Source organism: Piliocolobus tephrosceles, chromosome 17 (assembly GCF_002776525.5).
Source record: "Piliocolobus tephrosceles isolate RC106 chromosome 17, ASM277652v3, whole genome shotgun sequence".
Lineage (NCBI taxonomy): Eukaryota > Metazoa > Chordata > Mammalia > Primates > Cercopithecidae > Piliocolobus > Piliocolobus tephrosceles.
The window spans coordinates 6,979,815-6,998,678 of record NC_045450.1 but is presented as its reverse complement, the minus strand read 5'-3'; the positions used below and the strand labels follow the sequence as shown (position 1 = coordinate 6,998,678).

The window sequence follows — 18,864 nt, the reverse complement described above, 5'->3', positions numbered from 1 at the left end:
TAAGGGGAAGAAGAGCTCAACAGCATTTTTACCTTAACCATGCACAGATGTTTACTCAGCCCGCAAAGCTGTGTCTTCTGCACCTTCAAGACAAAGGGAGAAGACAGCCCCAGCATGCAACTCGCATTATCTTTCAAAGGCAGAGCCTGCAGGATTCCTCCCTGCAATTTTCCAGAAAGCCTCTCCCTGGCTTGCAGCCTGTAAGGCTGCTGCAAATGTCATTAACTTAATCAACCCGCTGAACCTAATATCTCCATCTGAACAATGATCAGGAGCAGGGGAAATTCTGAGGCCTGCTGTGTGTTGAGGATCCCATCGGTATCTTCCGCAGGCGGGTCCCCTGTGGTACAACTCTGTGTACCCAGTCACTGCCAAATAAGTTTTTTTTTTTTTTCCTTTGAGATGGAGTCTTGCTCTGTTGCCCAGGCTGTAGGGCAGTAGTGTGATCTCGGCTCACTGCAACCTCCTCCTCCCGGCTTCTAGGGAGTCTCGTGCCTCATCCTCTGGAGTAGCTGGGATTACAGGTGCATGCCACCATGCCCGGCTAATTTTTTGTATTTTTAGTAGAGACAGGGTTTCATCATGTTGGCCAGGCTGTCTCGAACTCCCGACCTCAAGTGATCCACACACTTCGGCCTCCCAAAGTGCTGGGACTAACATGAGCCACAACACGCAGCCAGCAAATTGAGGTTTTACGAGCATAGACAGAGATCTGAGGGTTGACATGGTTTCCAGGACTATAGACTTAATGATGAGTTTAGGTTACTAAAATAAATTAATTGTAAAAGTAAATAAATAAAAAGATGATAAAACAAAATTACAGACAGAAATGTAATTACAGATTTTTTTTTTTTTTTTTTTTTTAAATCACGTAACCTTGCAAGGAACTCACCAAGAGTAATTTCACCAGGCTTATTTTATTCCTATTTCTAAATATCATGCCTACCTGGGGGACTTCCGTTCTTTGCTTGTCTGTGTTTGGATGTTTAAAATCAACTTTGACATATTTACTATCAAATACTTGCTCAAATATCAAGCTGTTAAGACATTCCAGGCCCTACCCTACGCCCTTTGCAGCCACTATCCTATTTATTGATGCCCCCAAATATTTCTGGATTGCCTCCTCTATGCCACTAACTAGTCTTACTGCTAGAGCTATGTCAGTGAATAAAATACATCAAAATCCCTGCCCTCCTGAAACTTATATTCACATTGGAATAGGGTGGGTAAGACAATAAATAAATACATGAGGAATCCACTCATTGCATTTAAAAGGATAGGCCAGCTGCGGTGTTTCACTTCTATAATCCCAGCACTTTGGGAGGCCAAGGCGGGTTGATCACCTGAGGTCAAGAGTTCGAGACCAGCTTGGCCAACAGGGCAAAACCCTATCCCTACAAAAGTTAGCGGGGCATGGTGATTTGCACCTGTAATCCCAGCTACTCGGGAGACTGAGGTAGGACAATTGCTTGAGCCTGGGAGGCAGAAGTTGCAGTGAACTGAGATGGTACCACTGCACTCCACTTTAGGCAAGAAAGCAAGACTCCATCTTTAAAAAAAAAAAAGGATCAAGGTAGGAATCTTTTATCACAGTAAGGACGAGAGGTAGGTACTTGCATCTTATTATTTTGCAAGTGATACACTCTGGATATGTGTCCTCTCTAAATCTCATGTTGAAATGTGATCCCAAATGTTCGAGGTGGGCATATGTGGAGGGAAATATGTGAGTCATGGAGGTGGTTTCCTCAAGAATGGCTTGGTGCCTGCCATCCCCTTAGTGATGAGTGAACTCTCACTCTGTCAACTCACATGAGCTCTGGTTCTTTAAAGGGCTTGGCACCTCCTCCCCCGTCTCTTGCCTGTTTCTCTCCTCTGCCCAACATGCCTTCCATGACGAGTTGAAGCTCCCTGAGGCCTCACCAGAAGCTGAGCAGATGCTGGAGCCATAACTGCATAGCCTGAAGAAAAATAAACCTCTTTTCTTTATAAATTACCCAGTCTCAGGTTATTTATTTATTTATTATTTTATTTATTTATTTATTTATTTTTGAGACAGAGTCTTGCTGTCACCCAGGCTGGAGTGCAGTGGTGCAATCTCAGCTCACTGCAACCTCCACCTCCCGGTTAAAGTGACTCTCATGCCTCAGCCTTCTGAGAAGCTGGGATTACAGGCACACACCACCACATCTGACTAATTTTTGTATTTTTAGTAGAGACAGGGTTTCACCATGTTGGCCAGGATGGTCTCAAACTCCTAACTTCAGGGGATCTGCCTGCCTCATGTCTCCAAAGTGCTGGGATTACAGGTTTCAGCCACCACACCTGGCCTTCAGGTATTTATTTATAGCAATGCAGCATGGACTAATACACTCAGAGAGGTTCAGTCACTTGCCTAAAGTTTCATGGCTAGAAGGTGCCAAACCTGTATTAGCATCCCAAAGAGACTATTAATTAAGCTTCGATGTCTGTGCTCCTGACCACTTTCCTGGCCTTCTATGGCTTTAAAACCTAGAAAATGGCAGTCAAGGGGTAAAGAGTAAAGGGTGTGTGGGTATATCTGCTGCGTCTTCCATGCTTCCCTGCTGATTCACTCTCCATCCCATTCCACACTGCTCTCTGCCCTGGAAGATGGTCAGCCATCATTCACAGAATATCACACCTTTTTATTTATTTTTGAGATGGAGTCTTGCTCCATCACCCAGGCTAGAGTGCAGTGGTGTGATCTTGGCTCACTGCATCCTCCACCTCCCGGTTTCCAGCAATTCTCCTGCCTCAGCCTCCTGAGTAGCTGGGATTGCAGGTGTGCACCACCACACCCACTAATTTGTGTATTGTTAGTAAAGATGGGGTTTCACCACGTTGGCCAGGCTGGTCTTGAACTCGTGACCTCAAGTGATCCTCCTGCATTGGCCTCTCAAAGTGCTGGGATTATAGGCGTGAGCCACTGCACCTGGCCAGGATACCACATCTTCTAGCAGTCTGTGGGGCTGGGCTGATGGAGAACTCAGGCAATCAACTAAAGTCCAGGAGCGGGGACCAGGGTATTTATTCTCAGACTTGCATTGGACCAGCTGCTTTCCTATCTCCTTTAGAATTCTAGAAATCACTTGCTCTCACTGCCCTCTGGACTTAGGGGTGGTAACAACTCTTGTATAAACAGCCCAGGGCACTGCACTGTCTATGGTTTGCTTATACGCTGCCCATAGATTTATAAGTAGTTTGTGTATTAAATGCACCTTACATGATGTGATTTGGTTATGTTCTGGATGGTCATTCTCAACAATGGCCAAAAGGAAATACAGATATATAGATCCCCTTGTTGAAGACTTCCCGAAGACACCTAGAAACGGAAATGCTCACTATGATGTGTTCTGTGACACCATCATCACATAATCCTTCCTGTGATGAAGGCTGACTTCCTGATTTATTACTCACAGTCACCACACAATAAGAAAATTACTGGAAAATGTTTAAAACCTTCTCAGAAGACTTCTGAATTTTTGGAGTGGTGGATGCAGTGAGGCCCAAAACAGGGTCTAAGTGTACTCCACCCTCATCTGGCTTAAAGGTGGCTGTGTATTTCACATTCAACAGCCAGCGAGTAAAAGAGTCACACCTTCATTTATTTCACACACACAAAAAAAAGCCAACTCTCTCCTGGGAATGAAAACACAGACGCAGGAAAATAAAAGATTTTAAATGTGGAAAAACACAGCGAAGGAAATGAGCTAAAAGATTAGCAACCACCCACAAATTCAGGAAGAGGCAAGACAGCCTGGCACTGCTCACTGCAGAGAGCAAAAACCAGCAGCCACTGCTGTGCTAGCTGGCAGATGTTCTTCAGTGGGCTTGCAAGGGGCTGCAGCACACGAGACTTGCCATTACCACCTAACACTTGGAACCGAAAACTAGTGCTTTCCAATATCTGAATCAGTTATAGTTTTCCAATATCTGAATTAGTTATAGTTTATATCAATGTAGGATGCTCAAGTCTTTCTGAGATCGATGCCAATGCCTCAGATCTCGCCATTGTAGCAAGAACCACTGAATTTCACCTAACCCCCAGCCTCCATTTCACATCATGTGTGTAAGGTGCCCCTGAAGTTGTACAGGGAGCAGCCTGTGTGAACAAAGGTGTAGACTCTAAAATCTGAGTAGTGATTAACCTGAATAGTAATTCCAGCTGCCAGTTCACAATAGCAGTTATACACACTAAATAGCCACAAGGTGTTAGGCATTGTGCTAGTTTTGTGAATATTCTAATTCATACAATATTTAATTGGTGTGCAGATGCTAAGGTGACTGTCACTGATCCCTGACTTCCTGTGTTTGCACGCTTGCATAATCTCCTCCTCTTGATTATGGGTACACCTGGGACTTGCTTCCAACCAACAGAATACAGAAGTGATGGAAAGTTACATGGTGATTATGTTCATAAGTGTGTATACAACATGCATCTTCATATGTATACACAGACACATATATATGCTGATATATATATATATATGAACATTATCACAGTATAACTTTCTATCACCTTTGCCTGCCATATTGTCTATTGACTGAAAGCAATCCCAGGAAAAAAAATATGTATATATATTACATAATTTATATATATACATAAATTGTTCTTTCTCCACTGCTTGAAGAAGCAAGCTGCCATGTTACGAGAGGACCTATGGAAAAGGCCATGTAGGAAGGAATTATGGGTGACCTCTGAAAGCTGAACACAGCCTCTGGAAGACGAACATGCCTTCCGGCCAACAGTCAGCAAGAATCCAACAATCTCAGACATACAGTCACAGGAAATAAATCATGCCAACAACCTGGGTGATCATGGAAGCATATCCATCCCCAGTTGAGCCTCCAAATGTGAACACAATCCACCTGACACGTTCGTTGCAGCCATGTGAGAGCCTGAACAAAGGACACAGCTAAACTGTATCAAACTTCTAACCCACAGACATTGTGAGAAAACAAATGTGTGCCATTTTAAACTGCTAAGTGTGTGCGGGAAATTTGTAACAGAACAGAAAACTCATGCAATCAGTTAAGATTAATATCACCATTTCCTAAGTTAAGAGATGGCAGCTTGGGGGAGTTTAAGAAACTTATCAATGGTCACACAGCTAGTGAATGGTGCGGGAGCTCGAACCAACACCTGCCGAGCCCCAAAGTCTGTGGGCTTCACCACAACCACTTGAGATACAGTGTTCCAGTCAAAGAAGGGTCAACTCATCCAGTAACGATACAATCCATTCTCTGATAATCATTATAGGCTAGTCAAATAGTGTCCTCCAAAAACCTATGTCCAAGTCCTAATCCCTGATATCTGTGAACATGACCCCACTTGAAAATAAAGCTTTTGCAGGTGGTGTAATTAAGTTAAGGATCTCAAGATGGAATCATCCGGGATTCAGGGTGGGTATTCTTATAAGAGGAGGAGAAGACACACACAGAGACAGAGGGAAAGCCCCCATGCAGATGGAGGCAAAGATCGCAGTGATGCAGCCATAAACCAAGGGGTGCAAACGATTGGAACCACCAGAAACTAGGCAAGAGGCATGGACTGTATTCTCCCTCAAAGCTTCCAGAAAGAGCTGGTAACTCCACATCTTGATTTCAGACTTCTAGTTCCCCCAATAGTAATAGAATAAATTTGTTGTTTCAAGCCTGCCACTTAGGTGGTCATTTGTTATGTAAGCCCTTGGCAATTACAAGAGCCTCTGTGGCCTCGGTGCTTCCTTTATGTCTATGACACATTTAACTTTTCCATATCAACTTAAACAAGTCATTTTTATGCTGAAGAAGCAAGAGAAACAGTAGAAAAGACTCCAGTTTCGTGCAGAAGACAAGAGATTGTATAATGACAATATCAAGAGCGAACTTGACTAAGAGTAGAACAACTATTTGATCCAGAAATCCCACTGCCGGTATCTACCAAAGGAAAGAAGTCATATGAAAAACACATGTGCATACCCATGTTTATAGCAGCACGATTTGCTACTGCAAAAATAAGGAACCAAACTGAATGCCCATCAACCAATGAGTGGATAAAGAAAATATACCTACACCATTAGCTCTTGGGCCTGGCGCCATGGCTCACACCTGTAATCCCAGCCCAGCACTTTGGGAGGCTGAGGCAGGCAGATCACCGGAGGCCAGGAGTTCAAGACCAGCCTGGCCAACATGGTGAAACTCCGTCTCCAAAAAAAAAAAAAGTACAAAAAATTAGCCAGGCATGATAGTGGGTGCCTGTAATGCCAGCTACTTAGGAGGCTGAGAGAGGAGAAAGACTTGAACCCAAGAACGGAGGTTGCAGTGAGCTGAGATCATGCCTCTGTACTTCAGCCTGGGTGACTGACCAAGACTCTGTATCAAAACCAAAAACATCATTAGCTGTTGTTATTGAATGGAGAAATGGTGTTTGAAATAGGATCCCCTGTAACTCGATTACAGCCACTTTCTTCCCCACCACTACTTTCTTCTCCATGTTTTACATCAGATAAGGGCCAAGCCTGCATGTGTTGCACTGAACATACTTGTTTACTGACAAGAGTGCTAGTGCTCAATGCTCCTGCATACTCCTACGCCTAAGATTAATTATTAAGCATAATATCAATGTGAGACTGCTTCATGCTTTCTGCATTCAGAGGGCAGAGAATGATTTCTTTCTCTGAAACGACCACAGATATGCCCATTGGGTAGGACGCTCAGTGACAAGCAACCACATTTTCACTGAGAAGGGTATGAGATTTGGGTAAGATAAATAAATAATTCATTTTTATGTCCCTGGTTACTTATTCTTTAAATGATGCCTCTGGATATCAGGAGGGAATTGCAACTTGAAAGTTATGAGTTAGGGCCCAGGCAGATATTAAATTAATTAACAATTAATTTGACTGGATTTAAGATAGTTTTACTCTGCACGTATGAAGTCTTCCTACAGCTATAGTTGAAAAATATTCGTGGGCCCCAGAATCACCTGGGTAGCTTGCTAAAATTTCAGAAACAATGGCACCAAGCCCAGTCGTCTGATTCGGTAGGCCACTACCGAATGGTAGTAATTTGTTTGAAGATACCAGGGTTTCTTTTAAAACAAATTTCAACCCATAGGAAGTAGAGAAATGTCTAAAAGAGTAGGTTCTGGATCTGTCTTAGGATTTCATGGTTCAAGTCCCAGGTCTACTCTTTATTAGTGTGTGATGCTGAGAAGTTTACTAAAAAAATGTGCTTTTTTTTCCTTTTTTCTTTTTTTTGATATGGAGTCTTGCTGCCGCTCAGGCTGGAATGCAGTGGTACAACCTCGGCTCACTGCAACCTCCACCTCCCAGGTTCAAGTGATTCTCCTGCCTCAGCCTCCCGAGTAGCTGGGACTACAGGCTAGCATGCCCAGCTAATTTCTGCAGTTTTAGTAGAGACAGGGTTTCACCATGTTGTCCAGGCTGGTCTCGAACTCCTTACCTCATGCAATCCACCTGCCTCGACCTCCCAAAGTGCTGGGATTACAGGCGTGAGCCACTGCACCTGGCCCCAAATGAGCATTTTTAACAAATTCATAACTGACTCTCCTGTAGGCTACCCTGAGACTCAGGTTGAGTAAGAACACCCTAAAGGGATACCCAGGACTCCATGGTCCTTCTTTCGACTTGTGTCAGTTTCTTGGTATTTTTCCAGGATTCCTAACAAAGGATGATGTCTCCCCCAGGGCCCTCTTCTGTAAGAGGTAGCTGAAGGTCTGCTACTGAGATCCAAAGAGGAGGAGAACAAGCTGTGAGGATATGAAGTATGTCCACTTGGAATGCCAAGGTTCCCATCAAAGCAACGGGGAAGAGTCTACTCATCACACAGCGCACAGACCCTGCTTCAAGAAGGGCAAATGGTATCCGGAACATCTTAAGTCCTACCCCACTTGGCTGTAGAAGGCAGGGAGGGAGCCGGTGTCAGAGCTCCCTGACTTTTACTTCAGAAGAAGGACACACTTAGAAAAATGAACATTATTAGCATTGATCTTCCTTTGGAGCAGAGTATTTCTACCAACGCTTTTCCTTTCAGCTTTAAAGAAGGCGGAGACAGAAATGGATGTATTCCCCAAATGAAACACATCAAGGACAAAAGCACTTGTGAATTTCTTTATAAGACATAGAGCTACACTCAAGTTCAGAAACTCTTCATTTCGTGTGCAATCCCATATACTGATTTCACCAGACGGGCTTAGTCACGAACTGTGACATCCTCTGTTCAGGGTTTGGTTACAAATGAGTCCCTAACAGTAACTGGGACAGACTCTTTGTAGTGAGACTGGGGACCAAGGTGGCCACTGAGATTTTCTACTATAAATACAAATTAAGAACAGAGACTCAGTCCGCTCTATGGACAAAATCATTTGGCTGGGTACAGCGGCTCACACTTGTAACCCCAGCACGTTGGGAGGCCAAGGCAGGCAGATAACCTCAGGTGAGGATTTCAAGACTAGCCTGTCCAACAACATGGTGAAACCCCATCTGTACCAAAAACACAAAAATTAGCCTGGTGTGGTGGCATGCATCTGTAATCCCAGCTACTCGGGAGGCTGAGGCAGGAAAATTGCTTGAACCTGGAAGGTGGAGGTGGCAGTGAGCTGAGATCATGTCACTGCACTCTAGCCTGGGTGACAGAGAGACTCCATGTCACACACACACACAAAACAGAAACAAACAAACAAAAAAACAAGATCAAGGTACAAATTCAAACTTCGAAGTTTGAACTCAACCTTAAAAACTGGGAAAAATGTACGTGGGTGCTAGAAAAAAAGCTGGAAGTAAACAGAGCTTATGCAAGAGTTTTTAAGTAGGAATGGGCATAACTTGGCCAATGACAGGTAACAGGATGACCAGGAAAGGTCGCGATGACCACCCAGAGAAATGCAAGCCAGACTGGCCAATAGCACTGCAAGATGGAAAGCCTTACAAGTATGTAGGTCACAATGGTTTACGGTATTTCTTAAATTGTGGTATATGCGCCACTAATGGTCCTGGAGATGGTAGTAGAACGACAATTAAAAAAAAAAAAAAAAAGGAAAACAACTAAAAATGCTATTTATTTCATTAACCAAAGGTGTATCAGACCACATTACCCAGCAATTCTACACCTAGAGATCTATTCAAGAGAAATGAAAACCTACATCCACACCCCGTGCACAAAGTTCCAAAGAAGCATTAGTCATAATACCAAAAAGATCAAAACAACCCAACTGTCCATCAACGGATAAACAAACTGTGGTATCCTCTGGAAACAAGAGTGACTCCATCTTGGATGTTAATCTGCCATATTGACTTCTGATTAGTCCCAGCCCTGTGAATGCCTCCCGATTTCTACTTTATTTCCAGTACGTAGTATAAAAGCATGTCAACTTCGATCATTCTTGCCTGTCCTGGAGGGTTGCCTTTATTTGTCTTGTCCAGAGCACTTGTGCCCTTTCCATAAGGTATATAAGCCCTGGGTCTGGGGAGTAGCAGTGTGGAGCTCTGTCTTTCTGCCACTCAAGACAGCTGTAAGTTTCCCCAGTAAAACACCCTTTAATGTCAAAGTAGATTTTTCTGCCTTGTACTTGGGTTTCTCAGCACCTCCAGCATTTGAGGACCACTTTGCATATACAGCCCTTTCACACAACATGTCCAGGTTATGAGTATTATTCAATTATATAAAGGAATGAAGGCTGGGCATAGTGGCTCACACCTCTAATTCCAGCAATTCGCGAGGCCAAGGCAGGCAGATCACTTGAGTCGAGGTGTTTGAGGGCAGCACGGGCAACATGGCAAAACCCTGTCTCTACAAAAAATACAAAAATTAGCCAGAAGTGGTGGTGCATGCCTGTGGTCCCAGCTGCTCGGGAAGCTGAGGTGGGAGGATCACTTCAGTCCGGGAGGTGGCAGTTGCAGCAAGGCAACATTGAGCCACTGCATTCCAGCCTGGGCGATAAAGTCAGACCTTGGGTCTCCTCAACACCACCTCCAAAAATAAATAAATAAATAAATAAATAAATAAATAAATAAATAAATAAAATAAAATAAAATAAAATAAGCAAAAATGAGCCAGGCGTGGTGTATGGTGGTGGTGCATGCCTGTAGTCCCTCCTCCAGAAGCTGAGGTGGGAGGATTACTTGAGCCCGGGAGGCTGAAGCTGCAGTGAACTGACTGCAACACTGCACCCCAGACTACATGAAAGAGTGAGACCCTGTCTCCCTGACCCCCATCACCCCGCCGAAAAAAAGAACAAAGCACTGACACAAGCGATCAGGTGGAAGAACCTTGAAAACATTATGCTGAGTGAAAGAAGCCAGACACCACAACGGGTATGATTCTTTTACATGAAATACCCAGAACAGGCAAATTCATAGAGACGGAAAGCAAAGGAAAGGTTATCCCGAACATGGAGGGAGAGAGGAAAGGGGACTGATTGTGATGTGACAGGTAGGAGGTGCTCTCCTGGGCTGAGGAAGATGTTTCGAAAGTAGAGAAAAACGGTGATGGCACAACATGGTGGATTCTCCACATGCCCCTGGATTGTACACTTCAAAATGGTTAACTGTAAGTGATGTTAATTTCATCTGAATTTTTTTTTTTTTTTTTTAGAATTAGTCTCACTCTGTCACCCAGCCTGGAGTGCAGTGGCACAGTCATGACTCACTGTAGCCTTGAATTCCTGGGCTCAAGTGATCCTCTCATCTCAGCCTCAGGGGTAGCTGAGACCACAGTGGTGCGTGTGCTACCACACCCGGCTAATTTTTGTATTTTTGGTACAGACGTGGTTTTGTCATGTTACCCAGTCCGGTCTCCAACTCCTGAGCTCAAGTGATCTGTCTTCCTTTGCCTACCAAAGTGCTTGGACTACAGGCATAAGTCACTGTGCCCAACGACTGATTTCTTTAAAAAAGGGATCTAGGGCCAGGTGCAGCGGCTCATGTCTGTAATCCCAGCACTTCGGGAGGCTGAGGAGAATAGATCACTTGAGGCCAGGAGTTTGAGAACAGCTTGGCCAACATGACAAAACTCTCACTGTACTAAAAATACAAAAATTTAGCCAGGCATGGTGGTGTGCACCTGTACTCCCAGCTACTTGGGAGGCTGAGGCGGGAGGATCACTTGAACCCAAGAGGCAGAGGTTGCAGTGGGCTGATATCATGGCACTGTACTCCAGCCTGGGTAACAGAGCAAGACCCTGTGTCAAAAAAATAAAAAATAAAAAAAAGGTGGGGAGGGGTGGGTGGGTGGGAGTGAGGACTTAGAAAAAATAGCTATTGTTTAAATTTTACATTTAGGCTCCAGTAGGAAGTCATTTGTTTAAAGAATAATTTTTTAAAAGTTATCAAGGAAATAAGATGTGCTACGTGAATTTGTTAAACAGTTCAGAAGTGACATGCGTGGGCAGCTGTGCGTTTCCTTCCTTATCTGTAGAGCAAGCTTCCTCCCTGTAGAAAGGAACTGCAGTTAGCTCCCTAGTCCGCAACACAGAGCGTGGAAACAATCCCAGGCCCTTCTTTGATGGAATCAGGAGAAATGCTGAGGATCAGGGGCTCCATCCAGCTGCTAGGAGAACAAGGGAAGGGGTCTCCGGGAGCCTGATAAAAGCTGCAGCTCAGACCCAGCGCCTTGACCCCTGAGTCTGGAGAGCACAGCTCTGCCACTAATTAGCTGGAGGACCTCAGGCCAGTTCTCAGCACACAGTTCACACATTAGTCAACTGAGGAATGTGCTGCAGCTTTCATCAATGGATGAGCAAAGCCGACTTACACCACCCTGGGCCTGCCTGCTGCCTGGCAATACCGCTGTAATAATAATAGTATGCACGCACTATCTGATTTACCGCTCTTACAGTTATGTGAGTGAGGGCTGTCTCAGTCCTATCCCTCTGTGTTTTGTTTTTGAGAAAGGCTCTTACTCTCTTGCCCAGCTTGGAGCGCAATGTTGCGATCTTGGCTCACTGCAGCCTTGAACTTCTGGGCTTCAGCAATCTTGTTGCTTCTGCCTCCTTGCTTCAGCCTTTCAAGTAGCTGGGGCTACAGGTGCACACCACCATGCCAGGCTAATTTTTAGATTATTTGTACAGATGGCATCTTGCTATGTTGCCCAGGCTGATCGTGAACTTGTGGCCTCAAGCAATCCTCCTGCCTCAGCCTCCCAAAGTTCTGGGATTATAGGCATGAGCCACTGCTCCTGACCTTCATCCCTGTCTTTGGGTTTTGCTTTTGTTTTTGTTTTCTTCTAGAGCTGAAAACTGACGTCCAGCGAGATTCTTACTTATCAAACGTGGCTCAGGTAGGAGGTGGAGGTGAGACACCTAGGTCTGTGTTTTTATTAATGCCAAAGTACCTCCTTTATCACTGTCTTTTCTCCTCTCTCTTCCTCTTTTAACTTCTAGATTCTGAATCATAAAAAGTAGAATACTTACCAGCTGATGCTGCAATTTAAGCCAGTACACCCTGGACTAGATACCACTAAGGTCTCTCCTAGCTGGGAAATTATAATTATAATGATTATTTTCTTCTGCTTTTGTACCTCAATACGCAGCAAACATTCCACCAAGGAATAAATATGCTAAACTCGGTGAGGTATTTTAGAAAGAAATGATGATCTGGTCTGAAATCAGAAATGCACTCATTATGTTCGTATTTCCTTCACAGCAGCACACAGAGATATCATTCCAAATATTTTAGCACTGGATGGATTAGACATAAAACAAAGGATGAGTTTCTAACCCCGGCTGCAACACTATTTTTTGCTTAATGTTTCTGGCCACGTCAAGTAGAACACTCTCATCAAGTGCAATGTATACATGAGCTGGGGAGTATAAATCATCCATAATTATAATATCCTTCACCCCAAGAGGCCTTTAGTGTTTCCTTTATAAAAGTTACACAGTTGAGACCGGCACCTTGCTAATAGATTGGCCGTCCCTGAAAATACAATTATGCCACATGCAGGGCTGGGAAGTAGTTTTGCATGCCTGCTGTCACTGTGTGTTTCAGACTCAATAGCTTCCCACAATGGACTTAACCGCTGGCTGCCCAGAAGCTCGCCTAGGAGGGTACGCCGGGGAGGATGGAGCCTGGCCCAGCTACGCACAGAGCCAGGTCTACCAAGGACTTCTTGGAGCACAACTTACTGCCCAACGAATCTGTGGGCCTCAGGGCTTGACTTGCTCTGGGAAAGGCTTGGGGATGCTACTGACTTATAACTTCTCCTTCAAAAGATACCCTGAACACCAGGCAGTGGGCTTGGCACTGGGCATGGGGCACTGCAGATGATGGGGCCAAGGGTTGCGGGGGTGTGAGGAAGGCCGATGGCAACATGCTCAGGGTCTGGTGGGGGATATGAGAGGAAAGATGTTCTCAAACAACACCGCGGCTTGCAGGAAGAGACAGCAGCTGCTCTTGGCCTGGGCCACACTTTCATAGGGGGGTTTATATGGGACCATTCTCCTTACCCCAACTGAATCTTTTGCACAGCATGACCGAGTCGGTAATTATGGAAATGAATTAAAAAGTTAAAAGTGCTACTTTATAACAGTTAAATAGGTGGACAGGTAATTTCGGAAACCCTGTTTTTGCACTAAAAAAATGTTTTTTGGCCGGGCGCGGTGGCTCAAACCTGTAATCCCAGCACTTTGGGAGGCCGAGACGGGTGGATCACGAGGTCAGGAGATCGAGACCATCCTGGTCTACACGGTGAAACCCCGTCTCTACTAAAAAATACAAAAAACCAGCCGGGCGAGGTGGTGGGCGCCTATAGTCCCAGCTACTCGGGAGGCTGAGGCAGGAGAATGGTGTAAACCCGGGAGGCGGAGCTTGCAGTGAGCCGAGATTGCGCCACTGCACTCCAGTCTGGGCGACAGAGCAAGACTCCGTCTCAAAAAAAAAAAAAAAAGTTTTTTAAGTAACCCACAGGAAAAAACAAAAACAAAACAAAAACAGGCCTTCTTCGGCCTCCCAGAGGCCTGGTAGTTAGACAGACGTTGCTTCCGTAGCGGTTTTCCTGCCTGGCGCCCTCTATCCAGGTTCTTTTCCACCAATCAGAAGCCCATCCTCACCCAGCGGAAACAGGAAGTAAAATATCAAGTACAATGGTGGGTAACAGCCAGATGAGGTGAGATATTGACCAAGATCCCCTGAGGACCAAAAACAGGGAGCTCTAAGCTGGGTGTGGTGGCTCATGCCTGTAATCCCAGCACTTTGGGAGATTAAGACAGGAGGATCGCTTGAGCTCAGGAGTTCAAGTCTGGCCTGGGCAACACAGTGGGACCAAGTCTCTCTCTCTCAAAAGAAAAAAAAAAAAAAAAAAAAAAAAAAATTAGGCGGGCAGGTGTGGTGGCATGTGCCTGTAGTCCCAGCTACTCAGGAGACTGAGGTAGGAGGCTTACTTGAGCCCAGGAAGTTGGGGCGCTACAGTGAGCTATGATCATGCTGCTGTACTCCAGCCTGGGTGACACAGTGAGACCTTGCAAAAATAGTAGTAATAATAATAATAGAAAGCAAGCAAGCCAGCTAGAAAAAGTAAGAGAAACAAAGAGAAAAGAATTTAAGCCTAAATCTCACAAAGCCTTTAGTATCATGATCTTAGCCCACCCAGAATGCTGCAATCTGACCTATCCGAGCCGCAGGGCTGGAAAGGATCCTGAAAAATCTTTACTCACACAGAACAGACACCTCATTCCACTAGCACCGTGGTCCGCAAAATGTACCCTCTCCCCACCCCGATATCCACATCACCTGAGAACTCACTAGAAATGTAAATAACAGAGCCCTGCCCCAGAGCTACTGAGTCAGAAAATCTGGGGGTGGGTGCAGCCACCTGCATTTTAACAATCGCAACAGGGGCTTCTGACACGCCCTCAAGCTTAAGAAACTCCACATTACAGAAATTACTCCATGTGGGAATTTAAGTTTCAGATTATTTACCTCATTCTGCATGGCATGGATATAGAACTCAAACATCAAGTTGTGAAATACTAGCAAGGATAAACGATGGAGCTAAAAAAAGCAACAGCACATTTATTCACAGGAACAAAACTTGTCTCTCGAAGAAATGGTCCACAAAAAGGAAACTTTGAAGAACACATCTCACTCTACTTAACATCTTTATTCTTGTTCTTTCTACTCCTAAGCCTCAAAGGATTGGTGGACCAAGGATTGCCCTAATCTTACACTGTATCTTCCATATTTGTCCATATCTGAAGACCACCTGTACTATGACATAGTTAACAACTTTTCTTAAAATCACTTTACTGAGATTTTTAAAAAGTAAATTCATTTACTGAAAAAGAAGAAAAAATAGATCTCTTCTATAAGCGGAAACAAACTTTTTTGCTGCCGTTATGCATGGTAAAATAAATACAATAGAAATAAAAGTGTTATTAAATAGCACGTAAAAAGAATTGCCTGTCTGCTATGGATTGAACTTCATTCCCACCAAAAGATGTTGAAGCCCAACCCCGTAGGATCTGTGAGTGAGACCTGATTTGGAAGGAGGGTCTTTACAGACGTAACAAAATTAAGTCATGATGAGTCATAGTTCAATATGACTGATGTCATCATAAAAAGGGGGAATTTGGACACAGAGACAGACATGCTTATAGGGAGAACATGTGCAGGTGAAGGCAGAGATCACACTGATAGAGTTAAAACCCAAGCAGCATCATGCGTTGCCAGCAACCACGGGGAGAGGCATGGGACAGACTCCTCCTCCCAGCCCTTAGAAGAGACCAATCCTGCTGACACCCTGATTTTGGACTTCTGGCCTCCACAAGTGTGAGACAATACATTTCTGTTGCTGAACCCCTTAGTTTGTGGAACTTTGTTATAGCAGATAGCAGTCCTAGGAAACTAACTCACTACCCAAGGTTCGAATCTTCGGTTTCCCTTTTTTTTTTTTTTTTTTTGAGACAGAACTTCACTCTTATTGCCCAGGCTGGAGTGCAATGGTGCGATTTCAGCTTACTGCAACTTCCGCCTCCCAGATTCAAGTGATTCTCCTGCCTTAGCCTCCTGAGTAGCTGGGATTACAGGTGACTGTCACGCCACCACGCCTGGGTAACTTTTGTATTTTTGGTAGAGATGGGGTTTCGCCATGTTGACCAGGCTGGTCTCGAACTCCTGACCTCAGGCGATGTGCCCGCCTTGACCTCCCAAAGTGCTGGGATTACAGGTGTTAGCCACTGCGCCTGACCCTCCTTCCTCTTTACTGACAGAGATTAGCAAGGAATGCAAAGGTATAAAGACTAGTACCAAATGGAGGCATTCTTTTGGATATAAGCTTAGACATAACAAAGTCAACTGAAAAGGAAACAGCCTTCTTATTTGAAGATGTAGGATCTGATGGTTTTGCTGTGTTATCCTTCCCAGGCCTCCTCTCTCCCAGTTCAGGAAACGATGTTGCTGTAGGGGCCACACTGCTGGCGTTGAAGCTGAGTAGGGCCACGAGCCATGTAATCCGGCTGGCCTCTAGAAACCGGCAAAGACGGCAAACTGCCTTCTCCCATAAAACCTCCAGGAGAAATGCAGCCCTGCTGAGGCTTTGATTTTACCCCAGTAAGGGCCGCTTTGGATTTGTGACCTTCAGAACTACAGGAAAACGCATTTGGGTTGTTTGAGTGATGAACACAAGTGGGAAATCACCCAGCCAGGCACACAGCCAGGGCCTTGATTTTACCCGAGCACTGAACCTGGGGACAGAATTCCTGAGATAAAGTTAAAGCTCTCTTCTGTGTGTGTGTGGAAGGGAAATAGGAAGATGGGCGTGGGGGTGGGGAGTGGAAAAAACACTCACTGTCTTTGCCCCCTAACAAGATCCTCTGTGCCCAACTCCCAACATGATCTGGAAGTTTGGAGAAAATGCATGAACTGCAAATGCGAATTAATCGTCTCATGAGACTCCTCTTAGGATTTCTCTTTTTCCATTTTCTGCTTGAGTCTGCTTTTTCTCCTTCCTAGAAAGCCCCTCTAGAATGCTCAATGTCTTTGCATGCTCCCAAGGTTTTCGGCGGTCCAGGGTGGGACGTTCATGTCCAACACCCGTTCCTAGGAGACTTGTAGCCTGAAGAGGTAAGAATAATGAACAGGAGATAAACAAACCAAACAACACCTTTCAAGAGAGATCTGCCTGTGGAGCGCTACTGGAAATCAGAAATGGCTCATGAAGTTTGCTAAGCAAACAAAAAGCAAATCCTGCCCAAACAGAATTAGCAAAGGAACCGACATGCAGGTAAATGCAGTCACATGAGGGTGGTGCAAACAGACAGCCCCAACTGCACACCTTACATTAGAGATCAACAGAAGACCGATGGCTGCAGGTAATAAGAACCATACTTGGGAGAAAATAACACAAATAAAACAGAAACCAATAACAGTCATTGTGATAGCCACAAGTTAGCATGCATGTACCATGTGTTAGGCACATAGGATTCCAACTCCTCTATCTTCACTTGATAATTTCTTTGTCCCAATTTGTAGAAGACAGAACAGGCTTGGGGAGATTACATGTCCCATGCTTCTAGGTGGCACAGCCTGAATGTGAATGCATGTTTGCTGGAGATAAAGCCATCACACAGGTGGAATGCCTTTAGAGAGTGCAACAGACAGAATCTTGTCCCCTGCCAAGGATGCCTGCATTCTAATCTCTGGAACTTGTGAATACATCACCTTGTCTGGCAAAAGAACCTTTGCAGATGTAATTAAGGATCCTGAAATGGAAGAGTTCCCCGGATTATCCAGGTGGACCCAAAGTAATCACAAAGTTCCTTATAAGAGGAGGACCAGAGAAGGAGGTGTGTGACGCTGGAAGCCGGGGCTGGAGTCTGAAGGCCACACTGCTGGCTTTGAGGATGAAAATGGCCATGAGCCATGTAACCTGGGTGGCCTCTAAAACCAGCAAAGGCAGGAAACTGCATTCTCCTATAAAACCTCCGGAAGAAATGCAACACTGCTGACCGTTTATTTTACTCCAGTAAGACCCATTTTGGAGTTCTGACCCCCAGCATTGCAAGAAAATACATTTGTGTTGTTTTAAATTACCCCCAATTGGTGATCATTTGTTACAGCAACAGTAGGAGCCTCCTACAGAAACGGAGGTCTAAGCATGTTCAGAAGCAGAAGAACAGAGACCCCAGAGAGAGCGTGTTGGGGGGAAGCACAGATTATCATAGCCGCTGCAGTCATGAAAGCTTAGCATGTACCTAGCATTGTTCAAAATTATTGTAAAAACTCATTTAGTCCCCACAGCAGCCTTGTGAGGTTGGCACTACCATCACCTCCATTTATCAATGAGGTAACTGGGCAGAGACACACTAAGCACTTGGTCCCTAATTGCACAGTGAGTCAATGAGGTGAGTAACATTTGAGGACAAGGCATTCTGACCCTGGAGCCTGCCCTCCTCATCCCAACTGGACCCTGCATGGATAATTAGAGGGCCATATTCTGGAAGACATAGGATAGGATTCATTAAGCATTTCCATGTAACTCACAGGGGTTCAGCACTGTGCCAGGCACATGGGTAAGACACGCTCAGCGCTCTAAAAAGTAGTTTGGGAGGTAGGCCGGGCGCGGTGGCTCAAGCCTGTAATCCCAGCACTTTGGGAGGCCGAGATGGGTGGATCACGAGGTCAGGAGTTCGAGACCATCCTGGCTAACACGGTGAAACCCCGTCTCTACTAAAAAATACAAAAAGCTAGCCGGGCGAGGTGGCTGGCACCTGGAGTCCCAGCTACTCAGGAGGCTGAGGCAGGAGAATGGCGTAAACCTGGGAGGCAGAGCTTGCAGTGAGCTGAGATCCGGCCACTGCACTCCAGCCCAGGCGACAGAGCGAGACTCCGTCTCAAAAAAAAAAAAAAA

At 45.0% G+C, this 18,864-nt stretch overlaps 1 protein-coding gene across 5 annotated transcripts in view; it reads right to left on the bottom strand.

The window, feature by feature from the left end:
• LOC111551668 (RNA binding protein fox-1 homolog 1) overlaps nt 1-18,864 on the bottom strand; it is a 1,700,664-nt gene that overhangs the window by 782,325 nt on the left and 899,475 nt on the right. The window lies entirely within an intron of this gene.